Source organism: Schistocerca serialis, chromosome 2, assembly GCF_023864345.2.
Source record: "Schistocerca serialis cubense isolate TAMUIC-IGC-003099 chromosome 2, iqSchSeri2.2, whole genome shotgun sequence".
Lineage (NCBI taxonomy): Eukaryota > Metazoa > Arthropoda > Insecta > Orthoptera > Acrididae > Schistocerca > Schistocerca serialis.
The window spans coordinates 1,162,075,461-1,162,095,692 of record NC_064639.1 but is presented as its reverse complement, the minus strand read 5'-3'; the positions used below and the strand labels follow the sequence as shown (position 1 = coordinate 1,162,095,692).

Below are 20,232 nucleotides of genomic sequence, written 5' to 3'. Positions count from 1 at the left end.
GTTGGTGCACGTATGGTGTGTGATTCCGTGACCACGGTAGCCGAAGTGTTAGTGTTTCGAGAGGCACACATTACGTTGCTTAATACGGTTTAGGAAATCTGTTGCCATTTCAAAACATCTTCCAGCCGTCTCCGAATGGATACATACAGGTTCTGTATGGTTTTTAAGGGAATCTCGTGCCATTCTCTCGACAAAATAGTGGCGAATCTAGTTAATGATGATGAAAACAGACAGTGTTAACGCACGATTCGCTCCGAATGGGACCACAAAGGCTCAACAATACTCAGATCTGGCTATTGAGGTGCCCATGGTTGATGCGATGATTGATCCTCGTGCTCACAGGATCAGTCCTGGAAGACGCGTGGACAGCGGCCCCATACTCTTAGAACACGGCATCACCATTAGGGAACAAACATTGTACCATGATCAGCCAGAATGGTCACATCCTTGGCAGTAGTGTGAGCTTGCAGATTAGCCATGGGCCTCTTGGAGAACCACGAAACGACTTGCCAAACCATCACCGGACCTCCGCCATCTTTCACCCTTTGGACATAAACTCGGCCAGCAGTTGCAAACTGTGAAATAAGTCACCAGACCAAATGACTTTCTTCAGAGGCATTGCTAGAATTTAGAAGTGAATTATTATACCACCATATTAAATTACGCGGACTATTCGTCGTTGCATGTCGGCCTTACAAGCTTTGCAGACTGTTTCTGACCACCCTGTATGATACTCCAAACTGTTCGCTCTCAGCAACTTCTTTCCAAAATTAAAGCCTATGGTAGACGAGAAGGAAGCGAAGGAACCTGGATTGTTAATTACACTTTCTAAACATTATTTTATCGTGTTTTTCAAAGCTATTTCCCAGCGTGGACAAGTGAAAATAATAGTCCTGTTTAGGCGCTGTACGATTCACTGCTCATTTATTGCCAACACGCACAGGATTTGTTTTTTAATTTCAACCGACAGATGCAGTTAGAAATCCGTATAAAAATCACAAAATAAATAAAAAACAGGAAAATGATTTAATCCCAGCACTAACGGTGTGTGTTTCCTAAGACAGACGAAAACCTGTACATGATGCAATGCTTGGGCTGTTGAACAATGTGTCGTATACTGCGGTTAGAGTGGCACTCAGCAGCTTAGAGGTCTGTGCCAATAGTTCAAGGAAGCCGACTGGAAAGAAATCTTTGTGCAACATTGTTTGCCTCAAATGCACTGTCGCATATAGATAAGACGACAGAAGCATACTAGTACACCCAGCAGCTATTTTCAAGAGTACTTTATTTCATATTAGTCATCATAGAGCGATTTTTGAATAACTGCCAATATACAACGAACATTCCGACTATAAAATCATAAAACATTTATTAATGGAAGGTATGACTATTTATTTAATTTAAATGATAGGTAAAAGGTTCTAGACAAGAATAGAGGGCAGCCACCAATAACTGTTACTTTATGTTATGAACGTAGCTAAAGGGTACCTGTTGTGTTTTTCTTACTCAGTTCGTCCAATAGTTTTACAGAAGTCCATCTTACAAAGAAGCTCTTCTTTTTCATTTATTCCTCATACCAAAGTAAGCCCAGAGTGCCATTAAAATTACGTAAAACTGTCATTATTAATATTTCTAAAAGTTTCCAACCCACACACATCTTATGATGTTCAGTATTTTACATTGTTTTTCTTTAGGTTTCAGGAACGTTACGTAGTTTAAATAGTATATAACCAGCGGAAAAATGCTACCATCGGACCACAAAAAAGGGGAATATCCTGCTGTTTAAAAGACTGCGACAAAAAAGTGGCATACCAGTTGTTCCCTCAGCACCTTCAATATTTTTCGTAAAAATTTTTACATGTGAACATTTTCGTACTCTTTTTAACATGAAACTCACTTCTCACTCCCAAAAGCTCTCCTGATTGTTACTCGCTCACACCCACTACTCCATCGTTGTAGGTGGCTCATACCCAACCAATTCCAATTGCTCATTCTCGCTCGCTCACTCAGTCCAACTCATTGTCATTATCTGTTTGTGTCTCTCTGTCATTGACTGTCTCCAGTCCCAAAAATCTCTGTCTCATTCGTACTCTCCCGCTGCTGCTGTCTCCTCCCATATTTCTCTCCTGCTCTCTCTTACTGCTCCTGTGCCATCTCCTCCTCCGTGTCACAGAGTCCGTTTCTCTCCTTATCGCTGGCTCTCACCCACTTCCACTTTCTCCACCTCTCTGTTCCTCTCCCACTGGCACTGTCTCCTTCACTCTTTTCCTAGAACTGTTCTGTCACTGTCAACTATGTTCCAGTCCCACTGCGTCCATTCTTTCTCTCACACTGCCTTTGTCTCCTTCACTTTTTCTATATCACAACTAATGTCTACTATCTTCCAGTACTTATTGTTTTTCCCTTTCGTATCCACTGCCACTGCCTCCTCCTCTCTTAGTATAAAAAAGCGCGAATATATTCACATACCACAATTTTTAAAGGTGATGAGAGAGGTAGAAGAAGCAGCTGCTATCCTAGTCAGTCTTTTAACAAAGACGAACGTATTCGCCTTTCTTCTGCTCCAACAGGGGCATTTTTACACTGGTTCTCTTCATTTTCTTACCACAACAGGGTGTGTCACTACTAAGAAAATATCACTACGAGTCAGATACATTTTGATAGTTTATTTCTGTGGTGCTGGAATAACATATGACTAATTTTACACCCCAAACCCGATTTGATGGGTACGAAAATTCTGCATGTGCTTCATACAACAACACGGGGTTCCCAAAATTCTTATGATGGTTAACAGAGACAGTTTACAGCATATTTCGTCGTGCTACATAACTTTATAAACTAGGTTTTCGCCTCATACCGGTTTTACGTGTGTATTTTACTTGTACAAGAAGGGTGACATTGAACATCCGTATCTCGCAAATTGGTAAAGATATCAAAAAAAAAACTTTCAAGGTACTTCGGGATTGGGATCTTAGGAATATTTCGTGAAAATTGCAGCCATTTGCAGTGCATAGCCGTATCGAAATCCTTGGCCCGTTTTTGGTACCCAAAAACCATGTGTTTTCGATGTTTCTCGATAACGGATAAAGATTTTTGAAAACGAGAAGATGGAATTTGCAGATGAATTCCTAGAGAAGATGCCGTTAAAATTTGAGCAATTTGTTGCTGTTAGTTATTTACATACCCCGCTGCTGACGGCCAGAAATAGTAAAAAACGTCTTCCGGTTTTCTCAAGAACCAGGCATGAATTAAATGGTGCCTTCATAAGGCCCTTCCTTGCCGCAGTGGATACACCGGTTCACGTCAGATCACCGAAGTTAAGCGCTGTTGGGCGTGGCCGGCACCTGGATGGGTGACCATGCGCCATGCGCTGTTGCCATTTTTCGGGGTGCACTCAGCCTCGTGATGCCAACTGAGGAGCTCCTCGACCGAATAGTAGCGGCTCCGGTCAAAGAATACCATCATAACGACCGGGAGAGCGGTGTGCTGACCACACGCCCCTCCTATCCTCATCTGCGGATGACACGGCGGTCGGATGGTCCCGATGGGCCACTTGTGGCCTGAAGACGGAGTGCTTTTTTTTTTCATAAGCCCCTTAAAGCGCAACGTAGACCACATTTAGTGCAGATAAAAACCAACAGATTTGCTCCATTTGCCTAAGCTGTAGGAAGCGTACAGTATTCAAAAATTGATCATGTACTCTAGGATAGTTACAGTAAGACGATCATTCTGTTGGATATACAAATGGTCCCTAGCCCAAGGATTATCCAACACACTTGACCCTATCTTTTCATCAACACACTTGACCCTATCTTTTCATCGCCAATAGAACCGACGTAGGAGCAGCGGAAAAATTCCGTTTTTATGCGCGGGGTTTCTTAACATATTGGACGCAGGCAACAGAACACGAAATCGAGCCCCACGCTGTGAACTGGTGAGACACGTGTCTGCAACATAGCCGCTCGGTTACCACCCTCTGGTAACCGCAAGTTTGCTGCTGCGTCAGTCAGTTGAAATAAAAGCTGTAGTAACTCTGCCCCTGCATATCGACGCTGCGCTCAACTTACTCTTCTGAACTCACCAGGCACCAGAACAACATCGTAGCGGCGTTCGCGTCTTCTAATACTCAAAACTAGCTAAATAAGGTAATACAGAGTAGGGAAAAATACTGAAAAGATTTATGTGACGCCTGAAAATTCTGTTATTTTTTAACGTCGAAACCATCTCCCGTAAGAGTCAAGTTATTATGAAGTACGTCTGGCATTCAATTGATAGACTAGTGCAGACCGTCACAGTGACTTGTGGGCCGCAGAGTCCCGAAACAAAGGTTCCTAAAGTGAGGGCTCACGCCATCACCGTTAGAAGCGTGAGAATTTCTCTTAGTGCGCTAAGAAATAACAACATTAAAATATAATTAATGCAGGGTAATGAAATTTCGGAATACATACGTCTAGGTAGAAGATTTATGTGATTAACATCGCAAGATCACGGGTTAATGGGGCTAATGTAAGAGCGAGATAAGCCTTTGCAAATGTTACACGCCGGTGCGTTAATAATTTGCGTTGTCCTGGTGTCGGATGTCAGTTTGTGAGGTGGAGTTTCAGGCCTGTTGCAGTTGGTCGGTCAGTGCAGGGATGGTTGCTGCTGTTTGTGGATTTCGCTGATGTCGTCGTCTGAAGACGTCCCAGTTGGGCTTGACTGGAGACAGATCTGGTGGTGGAGCGGGCCGGGCCAAGATGTCGACACCCTGTAGCGTATGTTGGCTACAACAACGGTATGTGGTCGAGCCTTACTCTGTTGGAAAACACCCCCTGAAATGCTGTTCATGACTGGCAGCTCTACAGGTGTAATCGGCAGAGTGACACGCAGGAATGCAGTCAGGGTGCGTCGGACAGCCAAGAGAATGCTCCCGCTGTCATAGGAATCCGAACCCCGGACCATAACTCCAGGTGTGAGCCTGGTGTTCCTGCAACAAGACAGGATGGTTTCAGGCTCTCGATTGCTCCCCTTCTAACCGACACACAGCCGTCGCTGGCACCGAGGCACAGCCGGGTTTCATCAGAAAAACACAACGGAGATTAGACTAGATTAGATTAGTACTTGTTCCACAGATCATGAATACGACACTTCGTAATGATGTGGAACGTGTCAGGTTAATAAAAGGTGTTTATACAAGATATTACATTACACAAAATATTACATGACACGCAATATTTTTAATTTTTTTGTGGGGTTGGGGGAAATCACCCACTTACTATATCCAAATATTCATATAATGAGTAGAAGGAGTTGCCATTAAGAAATTCTTTTAATTTCATTTTAAATGCTATATGGCTATCTGTCAGACTTTTGATGCTATTAGGTAAGTGACCAAAGACTTTTGTGGCGCCATAATTTACCCCCTTCTGAGCCAAAGAAATAGATTTAACCTTGAGTAGTGAAGATCATCCTTTCTCCTAGTGTTGTAGCCATGTACACTGCTATTTGTTTTGAATTCGTATCGGATTGTTAATCACAAATTTCATAAGTGGATATATATATTGTGAGGCTACAGTGAAGATCTCTAGCTCTTTAAATAAGCGTCTGCAGGATGATCTCGGATGAGCTCCAGCGATTATTCTGATTACACGCTTTTGTGCAATGAACACTCTTTTACTCAATGATGAGTTACCGCAGAATATGATGCCATACGAAAGCAGAGAATGAAAATTGCGTGGTAAGCTACATTACTGAGATGTATATCGTCAAAATTTGCAATGACCCTAATAGCATAAGTAGCTGCACTCAAACGTTTCAGCAGATCCTCAGTGTGTTTCTTCCAGTTCAACCCCTCGCCAATGCATACACCTAGAAATTTTGAATATTCTACTTTAGCTACCGATTTCTGATCGAAGTCTGTATTTATTAATGGTGTCATTCCATTTACTATGTGGAACTGTATATAGTGCGTTTTGTCAAAGTTTAATGAGAGCCCATTTGCAGAGAACCACTTAATGATTTTCTGAAAAACATCGTTTACAATTTCACCAGTTAATTCTTGTCTGTTGGGTGTGATAGCTATACTTTTATCATCGGCAAAAAGTAACAGCTTTGCATCTTCGTGAATACAGAATGGCAAGTCATTAATATATATTAAGAACAGCAGAGGACCCAAGACCGAACCTTGCGGCACCCCATTCTTGATTGTTTTCCAGTTTGAGAAATAACCACTTTTTTGCATATTATGTGAACTGCTTACTTCAACTTTCTGCACTCTTCCAGTTAGGTATGATTTAAACCATTTGAGCTCTGTCCCATTCATACCACAGTATTTGAGCTTATCTAGAAGTATTCCATTATTTGCACAATGAAAAGCCTTTGATAGATCACAAAAAAGTCCCAACGGGTGACTTCTGGTTACTCAGAGCATTTGCTATTTCATTAATGAAAGTATATATAGCATTTTCCGTTGAAAACCCCTTCTGGAAACCAAACTGACATTTTGTTAAAACTTTATGTTTACAAAGGTTTGAAACTTCTCTACAATACATTACTTTTTCAAGAATTTTGGATAAGGCAGTCAGAAGAGAGATTGGGCGGTAGTTGTTGACATCAGACGTATCCCCTTTTTTATGTAGTGGTTTAACAATGCCATACTTCAGTCTGTTTAGGAAAATACTCTGCTAATGAACATTTAGATCCTGTTTTCTCTACAACATTTAAAAAATGATTATTCAAAATGTTTTCGACTTCCGGCTTGTTGTTAATCAAGATCTGTATCGCCGAGTCACGCAACCCTGCCCATCAACGGCAAGGTCCATGGTTAAACGGGGGGAGATTTGTGTACAAATTCTTTATGTCAAGACGACAGCCTGTCGGGAAGGCCTGGTCCTGTAACAACGTAACCCTGATTGTGTTTAATGGCGATGAATCAGAATTTCGGGTTTGGTTGATGAATTTAATGCCCTTCACCCAAAGATGATTTTCACACATGAGGATATGAATACTGACGGAGTCCTCAATTACCTAGATCTGTGGTTACAGCTACGTGATAACAAAGTATCCATAGATATTTTTAGGAAACCCACGACCACAGATGCTATTATTCATGCTTCTTCCTGCCATCCTCGCCAGCATAAGATTACTTTCTTTAGAGCTGTGATCACGCGTGTATGCGAATTGCCATTATCTGAAGACGCAGTTAGTAGACAACTTACAGTCTAAGGTGTATCGCCCGTAATAATGGCTACAGGGTTGCGCTTGTTGATAAGATACACCAAGACAAAACAACGACGCCTCTCCGGAGTTCACCCAATGCGCCTTCTGTCGCGCAGCGCAATTACATTTCTTTGCCATTTATGGGCAATTTTAGTTATGAACTGGCAAAACTTTTCCGGGGAGTGGGCTCTCCTATAGTATTTTCCGCGGCTACCAATCTCCAGTTTATGTGCATACATAATAAATCACCTAAAAAGAACAACCTTTTGGCATCGAGGGTATATCTGCTGGAGTGTCGCGACTGTAATCCAGGATATGTGGGAAAAACAGGCAGAACTTTCAAAATTAGATTGCAAGAACATCTTCTTGATAGATGGGGACAGGTTAAACAGAACTCTGCCTTTGCCCAACACCTAAAAGCCAGTGGCCATAGTCCTCCGCAAGTACAAAATCTTAAGATTTTGCATTTTGCACAAAAGGGTAAGAAGTTAAATATTTTGGAAGAAATTGAAATATTTAGGCATATGGAAGACAAAGATTTGTCTCTCCTTAAAGGCCAAATATTTGGCGCCAATCAGACCTTTTTAGAAGTTATGAAATCGGTGTTATTAATGTAATCCTGGAGCTCTCGTAATTCTGTCTTGCTAGAAGTTCTAGCTCCGAATGACGCAGTATTGAGTGTTATATGGGCAGCCTCTTTATCTGAAATTACAGTCCTGTGTTTATTAATGTTCTCGTTCTAGTGATATATGATACGAAAAATCTGTTTATGCACTGCATCTGTGTGTTGTATTATACACCTTGTTTTGTCATTTTAAATTTACCGCCTTCATTTATATTTTACTTCGTCAAACTTTTAGGGTAAGTTATACACAGGTGTTGCCACTAGTAATCCCATCTTATCAATGTTTTATGTGCATTACATTTATAAAGTTTTAGTGCGTACGTATATCCAGTTTACGTTCTCTCACTGCGTCGCAGCGCCACCTCCCGAGGTGATTCTGTATTAGAGGCTTCAGTACTGGCACACGACGCTGTGGTGCATTATGCTTACTACCTGAGCCCCCATCTCACTCTGTTACTCGCTCCTGTGAACGGGAACGCGTTATGCAGATCTTGGTTCCTCTCGCGTCCATCTAGACAAGGTAATGATTTTACTATTTTATATTTCCAGTTTTTACTGAGTTTAACGAAGGCGATGTTGGTCTGATAGATTTGACGATGCCCTTTGGCTACACTGACTAAAGGATTCTTCCAAGGAATACCAAATTAAGGTCCTTGTTCTTTCAATAGGTGATCTATTTATAAATGCTTATAGGTTATCCAAGTCTGCACAACGCGATCGCTATTCTTAAATAGATGTATTTGTTCTCTGTTTTCTATGTAGATAACCTGAAGATGCCTAAATAAGGCGAAACGCGTCGTTGAAAAATAAAAAACTAAATTTGCAACCAAGACTGTTTTTAACCAGTACTGTTAAGCACTGGTTTGCTGTATGCCACATATGGATTGGAAGAATTTCTATGAATACTGCATTTCAAAAACTTATGTGTATTCCATCACGTGTGGACAGACATGTTGTACACGTGATCCATACATATTGTAAAAATGGGTATATGTATGTGTGTATGTTCCACATCTTCCCCTAAATCGCTGGACCAATTTCAACCAGTCTTGGTACACAAGCAACAATCGCTATAGGGGTAAGGACCACATACATATCATAGCTCAGGAGATACACTTTGTTATCAAAAGTTACCCCCAGAAACATACGTTTTTCATATTAGGTGCATTGTGCTGCCACCAACTGCCAGGTACTCCATATTAGCGACCTCAGTAGTCATTAGACATCGTGCGAGAGCAGATTGGGGCGCTCCGCGGAACTCACGGACTTCGAGCGTGGTCAGGTGATTGGGTGTCACTTGTGTCATATGTCTGTACGCGAGATTTCCACACTCGTAAACATCCCTTAGTCCACTGTTTCCGATGTGAAAGTGAAGTGGAAAGTGAAGAGACACGTACAGCACAAAAGCGTACAGGCCGACCTCGTCTGTTGCCTGACAGAGACAACCGACAGTTAAAGAGGGTCGTAATCTCTATCCAGACCATCACACAGAACTTCCAAACTGCATCAGGATCCATTGCAAGTACTATGACAGTTAGGCGGCAGGTGAGAAAACTTGCATTTCATGCTCGAGCGGCTGCTCATAAGCCACACATCACGCCGGTAAATACCAAACGACCCCTGGCTTGGTGTAAGGAGCGTAAACATTGGTCGATTCAACAGTGGAAAAACGTAGAGTGTAGTGACGAATCACGGTACACAGTGTGGCGATCCGATGGCACAGAGTGTGAGTATGGCGAATGTCCAGTGAACGTCATCTGCCAGCGTGTGTAGTGCCAACAGTAAAATTGCGAGGCGGTGGTGTTATGGTGTGGTCGTGTTTTTCATGGAGGGGACTTGTACCCCTTGTTGTTTTGCGTGGCACTATCACAGCATAGGTCATCACTGATGTGTTACGCATCTTCTTGCTTCTCACTGTTTAAGAGCAATTCGGGGATGGCGACTGCATCTTTCAATGCGATCGAGCACCTGTTCATAATGCACGGTCTGTGGTGGAGTGGTTACACGAGAGTAACATCCCTGTAATGGACTGGCCTGCACACAGTCCTGACCTGAATCCTATAGAACACCTTTGCGATGTTTTGGAACGCCGACTTCGTGTCAGGTGTCATCGAGCGACATCGATACCTCTCCTCAGTGCAGCACTCCGTGAAGAATGGGCTGCCGTTCCCCAAGAAACCTTCCAGCACCTGACTGAACGTGAGAGTGGAAGCTATCATGAAGGAGAGCAGTGGACCAAGACCGTATTGAATTCCAGCATTACCGGTGGAGGGCGCCACGAAGTAGTAAGTCATTTTTAGCCAGGTGTCCGGATACTTTTCATTACATAGTGTTTGACGCCATAAACACTGAGATGCGTGCAAAACTGTCGCATTGTTAATGACGTTTAAACTTACTACTGTTTCGCTAACTCTGTTTCAACACATTTTGCAGTCAGGACCTACGTATACCGCTGAATGTACCTACAAAATTATGTCGTGACACCACACATAGTACAGGAGATACGTCATAAACGCTGGCTGGGATGCGTGAAAAATGCCGCATCATGCATGAAGTTTTACTACATTTATTCCTTACTGCTAGCAAGTGAGAGACTTCTACAGTGTAGTCAGCTGGGAAGTGCAGACGGCTGAGGCGAAAACAATAGCCGTCTGTAGAGTTATGATGAGGCGTTGCCATGGAGACGTATATTAAATCGCGCTGCGTTGTATACAGACGAAGCAACTGCGGCCGGCGTACAGGGACTGTCTGGGATACTTTATTTTCACATTTGTACATTATGCATAAGCGACTGTTTGAAGAGTTCGAGACTGATTTCAAGTATACGTGGAAATGAAATTTTTTCGATATTACGCTATAAATGCAGTTCTTTATTTTTGGGTTCTAATAGAGAACTGGCGAGGTGAATACTCGGGGAATGCGAGGTTTGCAAGCCAGTGTGCAACTAACGGAGGCGTACCTAGAGTCCTGACGCTGAGCCCGCATCTCGTGGTCGTGCGGTAGCGTTCTCGCTTCCCACGCCCGAGTTCCCGGGTTCGATTCCCGGCGTGGTCAGTGATTTTCTCTGCCTCGTGATGGCTGGGTGCTGTGTGATGTCCTTAGGTTAGTTAGGTTTAAGTAGTTCTAAGTTCTAGGGGACTGATGACCATAGATGTTAAGTCCCATAGTGCTCAGAGCCATTTCCTGACGCTGATTTTGACATTTTGGACTCTTGCTTCCATTAAGCAAGAGTCAAAAAGAAAAAAAAAGATCAGATTTCAGTCCTTTATTACAAATTATGAAAGGCAGAAATACATTGAGCATGTCACTGATGGAGGGAGGTTCAAACTTTTATGTTCTGTGCCAAAATTTGGAACCTTCCTCTATCCAATGGCATACGCAATGTGTTTCTTTTATTGTTGGTCTATAATAAACAAATGAAATGTGTTATTTCTTGTACCAAAACACGGCGTCTTCCGCTGGCGCGCACTTTCGTATCTTATCAGGCCGTTGTGGCGTGCTATCTGCGCGTTGCTGTATAACAGCAGCCGGTCTCACAGTCTTACTACACTCGTCAAGATGCCTGCACGCTGTACAGCAAGCCGTGTGCCGTACCGTCTACAGGACAGTATTGGATATCGAAACAGACCATAAGATGAGCGTTGATACTGCTAAGATCATTCATGTTCTGCATGGTCGAAGTGCATTTGGTGGTGGTCGATTTGATTTTGCTCCAGCTGTTTACTGTGCTCGCACGGTCTGTAGTTGGAAGACCGCGGACGGCGGACAACGTATAAGTGACACGGAACACCTTTCGCAGATCTATAGGTTGGTTCTCCCTCTGTCTCTCTGGATGGGAACGTCTGTAAGCTCCCGGATCCTTTCTCGGACTTTTATTCCTGTCTGTTCTGCACATCTGGAATTAAAAAGGTGTACTGCCAGAAAAACTATGCTGTATGGTTCTCTCCAGCTTGTATCCGCAACCCCCTCCTGGAAGCTTCAGAGACAACCTCCAGGACGCTAAGCTCGCCATGTTGGCCCTTTGTTTCCTTGAGCTGGACTGCCACCGTGGATAAAAGTTGTCAAACCACTGGAGGTCTCCATTTAGCGCACTAAGTCGTTCTCCCCGCCACTATGTGTTAAAATTATACGAGGGCTGTTCGATAAATAATGCAAAACATCTTTTCTCTTCTCGGCCAATGTCGGTTGGAAAATGCGGAATTTGTCGTGGGAAATCGTGGAGTGGACCGACTTCAGCCCCTATGAATTCATAAAGTTCCGACAGCTGGCGGCGCTGTACGTAGGATTCAAAATGACTTACGTAACGGACGCGCGCTCCAAGCAAAGGGCTGTCACTGAGTTTCTTTTGGCGGAAAACCAGAGCACCGCAGTTATTGATTGGCGCTTGCAGAATTTGTACGGAGAGGTGGCAGTGAACAGAAGCACGGTGAGCGGTTGGGCGAGCCGTCTCTCATCAGTACAACTGGGTCGCGCAAATCTGTCCACCTCCCGCGTGCTGGCCAGCCGCACACAGCTGCCACTCCTGCAATGCTGGAACGTGCGGACACTCTCATTCGAGGTGGCAGACGGATCTCACTCAGATACCTCGCTGCTCAACTGGACGCCTGTGTTGGTAGCGCTGATACGCTCGTCCGCCAGTCCAGGTACTCAAAGGTGTCTGCTCGCTGGCTTCCTCACCGCCTGGCAGAAGACCGTGAAGACTAGCGAAGGACCGTCTGTGCGGAACTGCTTGCACGTTACGAAGCTGATCGTTACAATTTTTTGTTGAACATCGTCACAGGCGGTGAAACATGAGTTCGTCACTTCGAACCGGAAACAAAACAGCACTCCATGGAGTGACGCCGCACCACCTCTCCTCCTCCGAAGAAGAAGTTCAGAGCCGCACCTCAGCCGGTGACGTCACAGCGACGGTCCTCTGGGTCTCTAAAGGGGTTAGTCTATTCCGTTTAATGTCCTCCTTAGTGGTTGAGCGATTAGCTCGGGAGTGTATTGTGGTACCCTCAGGAAATTGAAGAGACGGCTTCAGCGTGTTCGTGGCCCCAAAAATGCAAACGGACTCCTCCTTCTCCGTGACAACTCTAGGCCTCACGCAAGTCTGCCCACCCGAGAGGAGCTCACGAAACATCGCTGGCCTTCTCTTCTCATCCACCCTGCAGCCCTGATCTCGCGCCTCCCGACTTCCACCTGTTTGCCCCAGTGACTTTGCCTGACGAAAATTAGGAAAAGAACGGAAATCAACATCGGGACGGCAGGACCAGGTTTGAAGCTCTCCCTGCTAAGAAATACGAATCTAATAACAGCAAAAAGGAGTCCCAGACGAAAGCACGGTTTCTGCTGTTCACTGATGCAGTGTTTCACAAAACTGTTCGAAGTAGGTCCGTCTGTATCTGTGCATGACTGCATTGTTCCTCGTTTCGCGCACATTTACCACATTGTTGTCTCTTGCACGTGTGGGGAATAAGAACACACGGCTTGACTTTCTATCTTAAAAAACTACTTGTTGTGGCTTCGATCATTGTCAGCTTTTCTCCAGTATTTCAGAATTACCCCTGTGGGCACTGAAGAGTGGTCTAAATAGTTAATCTCGTTCAAGGTGCTTGCCTTCGACAAGAACCTACATGCTAAGTGACCACTTATTGGGTTAATTTGAAGTCGTTCGTGAGATAATGTACCAACCACACAAAACATACTCCAATAATTCTACATGTACTATTCTCCATTTGCCCTCGCACTTTTCTGCTATGATACCTCTCCCGCGGCTAAGTTAATGTACAGGTTCAAAGGTCTACACGTAAGACTAAATACTACAGCAACGGTCTGTAGCCGATTCGCTGGAAACTGCAACGTTATTTAGCCACAGCTGTTGTTCCTACTGCTGCTGTCATCAAATTTTCCCTGTCATCAGAGAACCTGCGTTGAGGTGAAAGAAATAAACCGTACTGCGGAATTGTTGAGAAGAAAAGGCATGAAACGTCATAACAGCAAACCCAGCTGAAATATGCATGCTCCGCTTTGGGATGACGTAGTGACACTCGAACCGTGCGTCGTCCCCTCCCTCAAAACATGCAAAGCTGCGGCCTCAGCGGGCAAGCTGACGCGCACCGTCTTGTTCGAAGTCCAAGGCGCGACGCTCATCGAATTCCTCGAGCACGGAGAAACGGTTAGCAGCGACATGTACTGCGAGACGCTCCGCAGCCTACGGAAGTTCATCAAGGGCAAATGCCTGGGCTGCTCACAGAGGGAGAGATTTCTCTCCACGATAACATGCGCCCATACTTCTCCAGGGTCACACACTGTGTAACGGCCAAGTTCAAGTGCGGGCCGCTTCAGTATCTGTCCTACAGCCAGGACATGTCGCCGTCCCACTTCCAAGTGTTCGGTCCGCTCAGAAAAATCTCAAAAAGTACACAGCGGAGTACTGCTCCTGTCACAGACACAGGAATCTGGAAACGGAGTGTCCTTCGGCTCGTAAAATAGTGGAATAGTTGTGCTCAGATCTGGTGATTACTTCTGAGCAAAGACTTCCGTTACACCCACGATGTTCTTTCGCGCCTTTTATTCTGAACACCCCTTGGGTTCGCAGTTACGCTGAATTTTTGAAATGACGACATTTTCTCCATGGACTGCAGTATCTGTTACAATTTCTGCAATGCAGTTGCTATTTTTCAGTACATTAACAACTCGAAAATGCCTTGAAAATCGAAATTACAATTGTCATAATTGCAATAAATAGTGTAGTTCACGAAGTAAACGTTGCCATACCCACGAATTTAGAGGAAGCCGAAAGGCACGCGTTTAAGCTCACGCAGGCTGGCGTGAGGTCTGGAACAGGAGCCGGCCGAAGTGGCCGTGCGGTTAAAGGCGCTGCAGTCTGGAACCGCAAGACCGCTACGGTCGCAGGTTCGAATCCTGCCTCGGGCATGGATGTTTGTGATGTCCTTAGGTTAGTTAGGTTTAACTAGTTCTAAGTTCTAGGGGACTAATGACCTCAGCAGTTGAGTCCCATAGTGCTCAGAGCCATTTGAACCATTTTCTGGAACAGGACAAGGAGTTTAGACTTCAGAAAAAAGGAGGTAACTGGTGGAATACTTAACTTTAATCCATTAATGTTGAACGTAGCTCTCGTCTGTACATTATTTACAATATCAATAGTAACTGAACATGGCGCCTTGCTAGGTCGTAGCAAATGACGTAGCTGAAGGCTATGCTAACTATCGTCTCGGCAAATGAGAGCGTATTTTTTCAGTGAACCATCGCTAGCAAAGTCGGTTTTACAACTGGGGCGACTGCTAGGAAGTCTCTCTAGACCTGCCGTGTGGCGGCGCTCGGTCTGCAATCACTGATAGTGGCGACACGCGGGTCCGACGTATACTAACGGACCGCGGCCGATTTAAAGGCTACCAGCTAGCAAGTGTGGTGTCTGGCGGTGACACCACACCGACAAAGCGCTTCATTAAAGTCAGAAATACAACTCCCCTTCGTACGAAAACACTGCGAATATGGTTCCAAGTTGCTAGAAATCAACGCAACAAAATCAGCAGATGTAAGATAATTTCAGGAGTACCCCAAGAGTTGTGCGACCGGTCTTGTATACAAAATACAGAACTACACGTTGGTCAGAAATAGTCAGGAAGACTTATAAGGGTGTTGCAGCGTCCTTTGTGCTGAGAAATAGTTGTTCGAGTTAATTACCAGTGAAGTTATCCAATGAGGCCGTTATTTGCGCAAATTCGAGCGACCCACAAAATACAATTAGTGTCAGTGTTGTTCGCATAGTGTAGATGGTAGCGCACGGGACTGGTCAGCCGTTGCCTCGAGTTCGATCCTTACTATCGATCCATGTTCAGTTCTTAGGAAACCAAGCAAAGAACACGTTAAACTGCGCTGGCAACGTCCTTACCAGCCAACTTCAATGCTAATTAATTCGGAAACGGCGCAACGTATCGCATTTTTTCCGTAACGGTTATTTCTCAGTACAGCCTGTCGCAAAACAACCTGACAGGCTTTTCAGATAGTTTCTGATCACCCTTTGTAAATGATCTAGTGAAAAACGTTGGTGACCCCATAAGTGTATTCGTAATGCTCTACTGTGTTGTTTGCAGAAAGGTTACGAAATGCAACGAGGATGTAAATACATGTGTAACGTCATGCACGTAAATAACAGAAAAGATCCACTGCTGTCACACTATTGATGACAAATCACTAGAAACAGTAACTATCATAAAATACTTTGGAGTCATCATCCTTAGCGACCTAAAGTGGAATGACCACATATAGAGAAGGTGCCAGGTTGAGGTTCATTGGAAGGATCGTGCAAATGAAATTCATTCACGAAAGAACTGGCTTAAAAAACACTTGTAAATGGATGCGTAACTGTTGCTCATTACTCTGGAACCCTTTCCAGGTTTGGATAAATAGAACAGAGGGAAAGAGAGAGAGAGAGAGAGAGAGAGAGAGAGAGAGAGAGAGAGAGAGAAGATTCAACGAAGAGTGGCACGTTTCGTCACGTAACCGTTCAGTCAACTCGAGAGCGTTGCGGAGATAATTCAACGAACCCCAGTGGCACACGCTACGAGACGGGTGTTCTGCATCGCGGCGAAGAACTGTTGCAATGCAGACAGCGTACGTTCCAGGAAGAGCCACACGACGTATTACTTTCTTCCACACACGCCTCGCACGACGGGAACAACTAAGAAATTAGACGTCATACGGAGGTTCACCGAAACCCATTTTTGCAGTGCACGCTTCATAGATTTATCAGGGAACTGAGAAAAATGTGACTGCAGAGTATTGATGTAGATGTAATTTAAAAAGATAACAATCATATGGATAAGTGAAAGGTTACAAACCGCTCAGTAATAATTACGATGCGACTGCTAATCCAATTAGACCATTACCAAAACCCAGCTGACCAATAGTTTGCAGCTGCAACTTACGCAGCGTGACGGTAGCATAAGATAACACAGTTCCGTCAAGATTTCGGTAACAAAAATATGAGTTAATGGAAATACATGCAACTGAAACAGATAATGCAGCAATGATGTTTTTATTTTGAACAGTGTGTATGAGTAACAACGCACGGTTCACATTTAAAAATTGTGCCTACAAACTGATGTGATATTTGTTCCTTGTAGTCAGGGCTTCCCAACTTGTGGTCCGCGGCCACCTTTCACCAAATCGTGTAAAATAATTGAATAAAAATGTGAAAATCAAATTCATCACTATTTTTCTTTTTTTTACTTCAGGTCGTATTCCCAAGCAGCCTTTGCGGTTCCTAAGTGAGAACGAATACACAGTTTAGTGCCGGAGAAAGCGGCTCCTCTGATCGACTGTTTCGCAACAATACGGGGGTCGTTTGTGCGCCGGCTCACGGCGCTAGATGGGCTGAACACCTTTTACGCATGCGCGGAGGCAGCTTTGTCGGATTTATTATGTGAAAACGCTGCAAGCACTCCAATGGTTGCAATATGCTGTGGAAGTGGAATAACCAAGAAGCGTTAGTACAACGAAAGCTATTTAGAAATGGGCTTTATGGAGACAAGGAAGGGTAAAGCTCAGTGTGTAATTTGTGCGCGAGTCCTTCCGAACAGTTCAATGGTTCCAGTTAAATTGCACCGTCATTTTGAAGGTACTCACCCGGATTTCCAGGCTAAAGACATCGATTTCTTCAAAAGGAAGGGTGCTGAACTAGCTGCTTCTCAGCATTGCGTGAAAACTCATGCAAAAACAATTAATAAAAATTCATTAAAAGCTTCTTTCTTGCTTAGTTATCGAGTGGCAAAAACAGGCAAAGCTCATACCATTGCAGAAAATCTCATAAAGCCGTGTGTTAATGTTATTGTTTCTTGCATGCTAGACGAATTGGGAACATGGCACGTGCATTAAGAAGTTTTCAGTTCCCATGGGTTTCGCTCTGAAATTTAAAGTTACTGTGCTCTTGACTGACGAGGGGTCCGCCACGGATTTTCGACTGAAGAAGGGGTCCGCCAGCTGAGAAGGTTGCAGTTATTCATTTTGATTTCAACAGGAAAGCGGAAGAATGAATTCACACTGCCGCTCGAGTGTTGTGCTTACCACGTGCTCTACATAAGCCCTTTTTACACGAGCGATTTTCTTGTGTCCATCGACTATGGCACGTTAGTCTATTCCAGCGCTCCTAGCGTATTTTTCATGGACTAAGACACCAATGTTGAGGTGGACGTTTACGCTTCAGATGCCTTCGCGCCAAATTTGTTTGTATTCTGATTGTTATCTGCTGCAAAAGTGAATTCATGGGTGACAGGCTTTCTTTCGAAATGGTGGTCTACAGCAACATCATTTTGAAACTAGTAATCATAGCCAAATTCATAGTGAATGATATTGACAAAGATGTGTAGCAAGTGTTCCACACTCCTGAGAACTGGAGGAACAGAAAAAGTGTCGTCCAAACATTTCAAAGTAGCATTATTTATTTACTCGAGAAAATAAATACACACATTGCATAAAAATATTTATAAAGCAATACATAGCGCCGTGTGGCGAGGCTTGTGTGCCTCAACGATACAGATGGCCGTACCGTAGGTGCAACCACAACTGAGGGGTATCTGTTGAGAGACCAGACAAACATGTGGTTCCTGAAGAGGGGCTGCAGCCTTTTCAGTAGTTGCAAGGGCAACAGTCTGGATGATTGACTGACCTGGCCTTGTAACACTAACCAAAACGGCCTTGCTGTGCTGGTACTGCGAACGGCTGAAAGTAAGGGGAAACTGCAGCCGTAATTTTTCCCGAGGGCATGCAGCTTTACTGTATGATTAAATGATGATGGCGTCCTCTTGGGTAAAATATTCCGGAGGTAAAATAGTCCCCCATTCGGATCTCCGGGCGGGGACTACTCAAGAGGACGTCGTTATCAGGAGAAAGAAAATTGGCGTTCTACGGATCGGAGCGTGGAATGTCAGATCCCTTAATCGGGTAGGTAGGTTAGAAAATTTAAAAAGGGAAATGGATAGGTTAAAGTTAGATATAGTGGGAATTAGTGAAGTTCAGTGGCAGGAGGTTCAAAAAATGGCTCTGAGCACTATGGGACTCAACTGCTGTGGTCATCAGTCCCATAGAACTTAGAACTACTTAAACCTAACTAACCTAAGGACATCACACACGTCCATGCCCGAGGCAGGATTCGAACCTGCGACCGTAGCAGTCGCACGGTTCCGGACTGCGCGCCTAGAACCGCGAGACCACCGCGGCCGGCGGTGGCAGGAGGAACAAGACTTTTGGTCAGGTGAGTACAGGGTTATAAATACAAAATCAAATAGGGGTAATGCAGGAGTAGGTTTAATAATGAATAAAAAATAGGAGTGCGGGTAAGCTACTACAAACACCATAGTGAACGCATTATTTTGGCCAAGATATACACGAAGCCCACACCTACTACAGTAGTACAACTTTATATGCCAACTAGCTCTGCAGATGATGCAGAAATTGATGAAATGTATGATGGGATAAAGGAAATTATTCAGGTAGTGAAGGGAGACGAAAATTTAATAGTCGTGGGTGACTGGAATTCGAGTGTAGGAAAAGGGAGAGAAGGAAACATAGTAGATGAATACGGATTGGGGGTAAGAAATGAAAGAGGAAGCCGCCTGGTAGAATTTTGCACAGAGCATAAATTAATCATAGCTAATACTTGGTTCAAGAATCATGAAAGAAGGTTGTATACATGGAAGAAACCTGGAGACACTAAAAGGTATCAGATAGATTATATAATGGTAAGACAGAGATTCAGGAACCAGGTTTTAAATTGTAAGACATTTCCAGGGGCAGATGTGGACTCTGACCACAATCTATTGGTCATGAACTGTAGATTAAAACTGAAGAAACTGCAAAAAGGTGGGAATTTAAGGAGATGGGACCTGGATAAACTGAAAGAACCAGAGGTTGTACAGAGTTTCAGGGAGAGCATAAGGGAACAATTGACAGGAATGGGGGAAAGAAATACAGTAGAAGAAGAATGGGTAGCTTTGAGGGATGAAGTAGTGAAAGCAGCAGACGATCAAGTAGGTAAGAAGACGAGGGCTGGTAGAAATCCTTGGGTAACAGAAGAAATATTGAATTTAATTGATGAAAGGAGAAAATATAAAAATGCAGTAAATGAAGCTGGCAAAAAGGAACACAAACGTCTCAAAAATGATATCGACAGGAAGTGCAAAACTGCTAAGCAGGGATGGCTAGAGGACAAATGTAAGGATGTAGAGGCTTATCTCACTAGGGGTGAGATATATACTGCCTACAGGAAAATTAGAGAGACCTTTGGAGAAAAGAGAACCACTTGTATGAATATCAAGAGCTCAGATGGAAACCCAGTTCTAAGCAAAGAAGGGAAAGCAGAAAGGTGGAAGGAGTATATACAGGGTCTATACAAGGGCGATGTA

At 44.0% G+C, this 20,232-nt stretch overlaps 1 protein-coding gene across 3 annotated transcripts in view; it reads left to right on the top strand.

The window, feature by feature from the left end:
- LOC126456734 (cytochrome P450 9e2-like) overlaps nucleotides 1–20,232 on the top strand; it is an 84,661-nt gene that overhangs the window by 9,832 nt on the left and 54,597 nt on the right. The gene's annotated exons all lie outside the window — the stretch shown is intronic.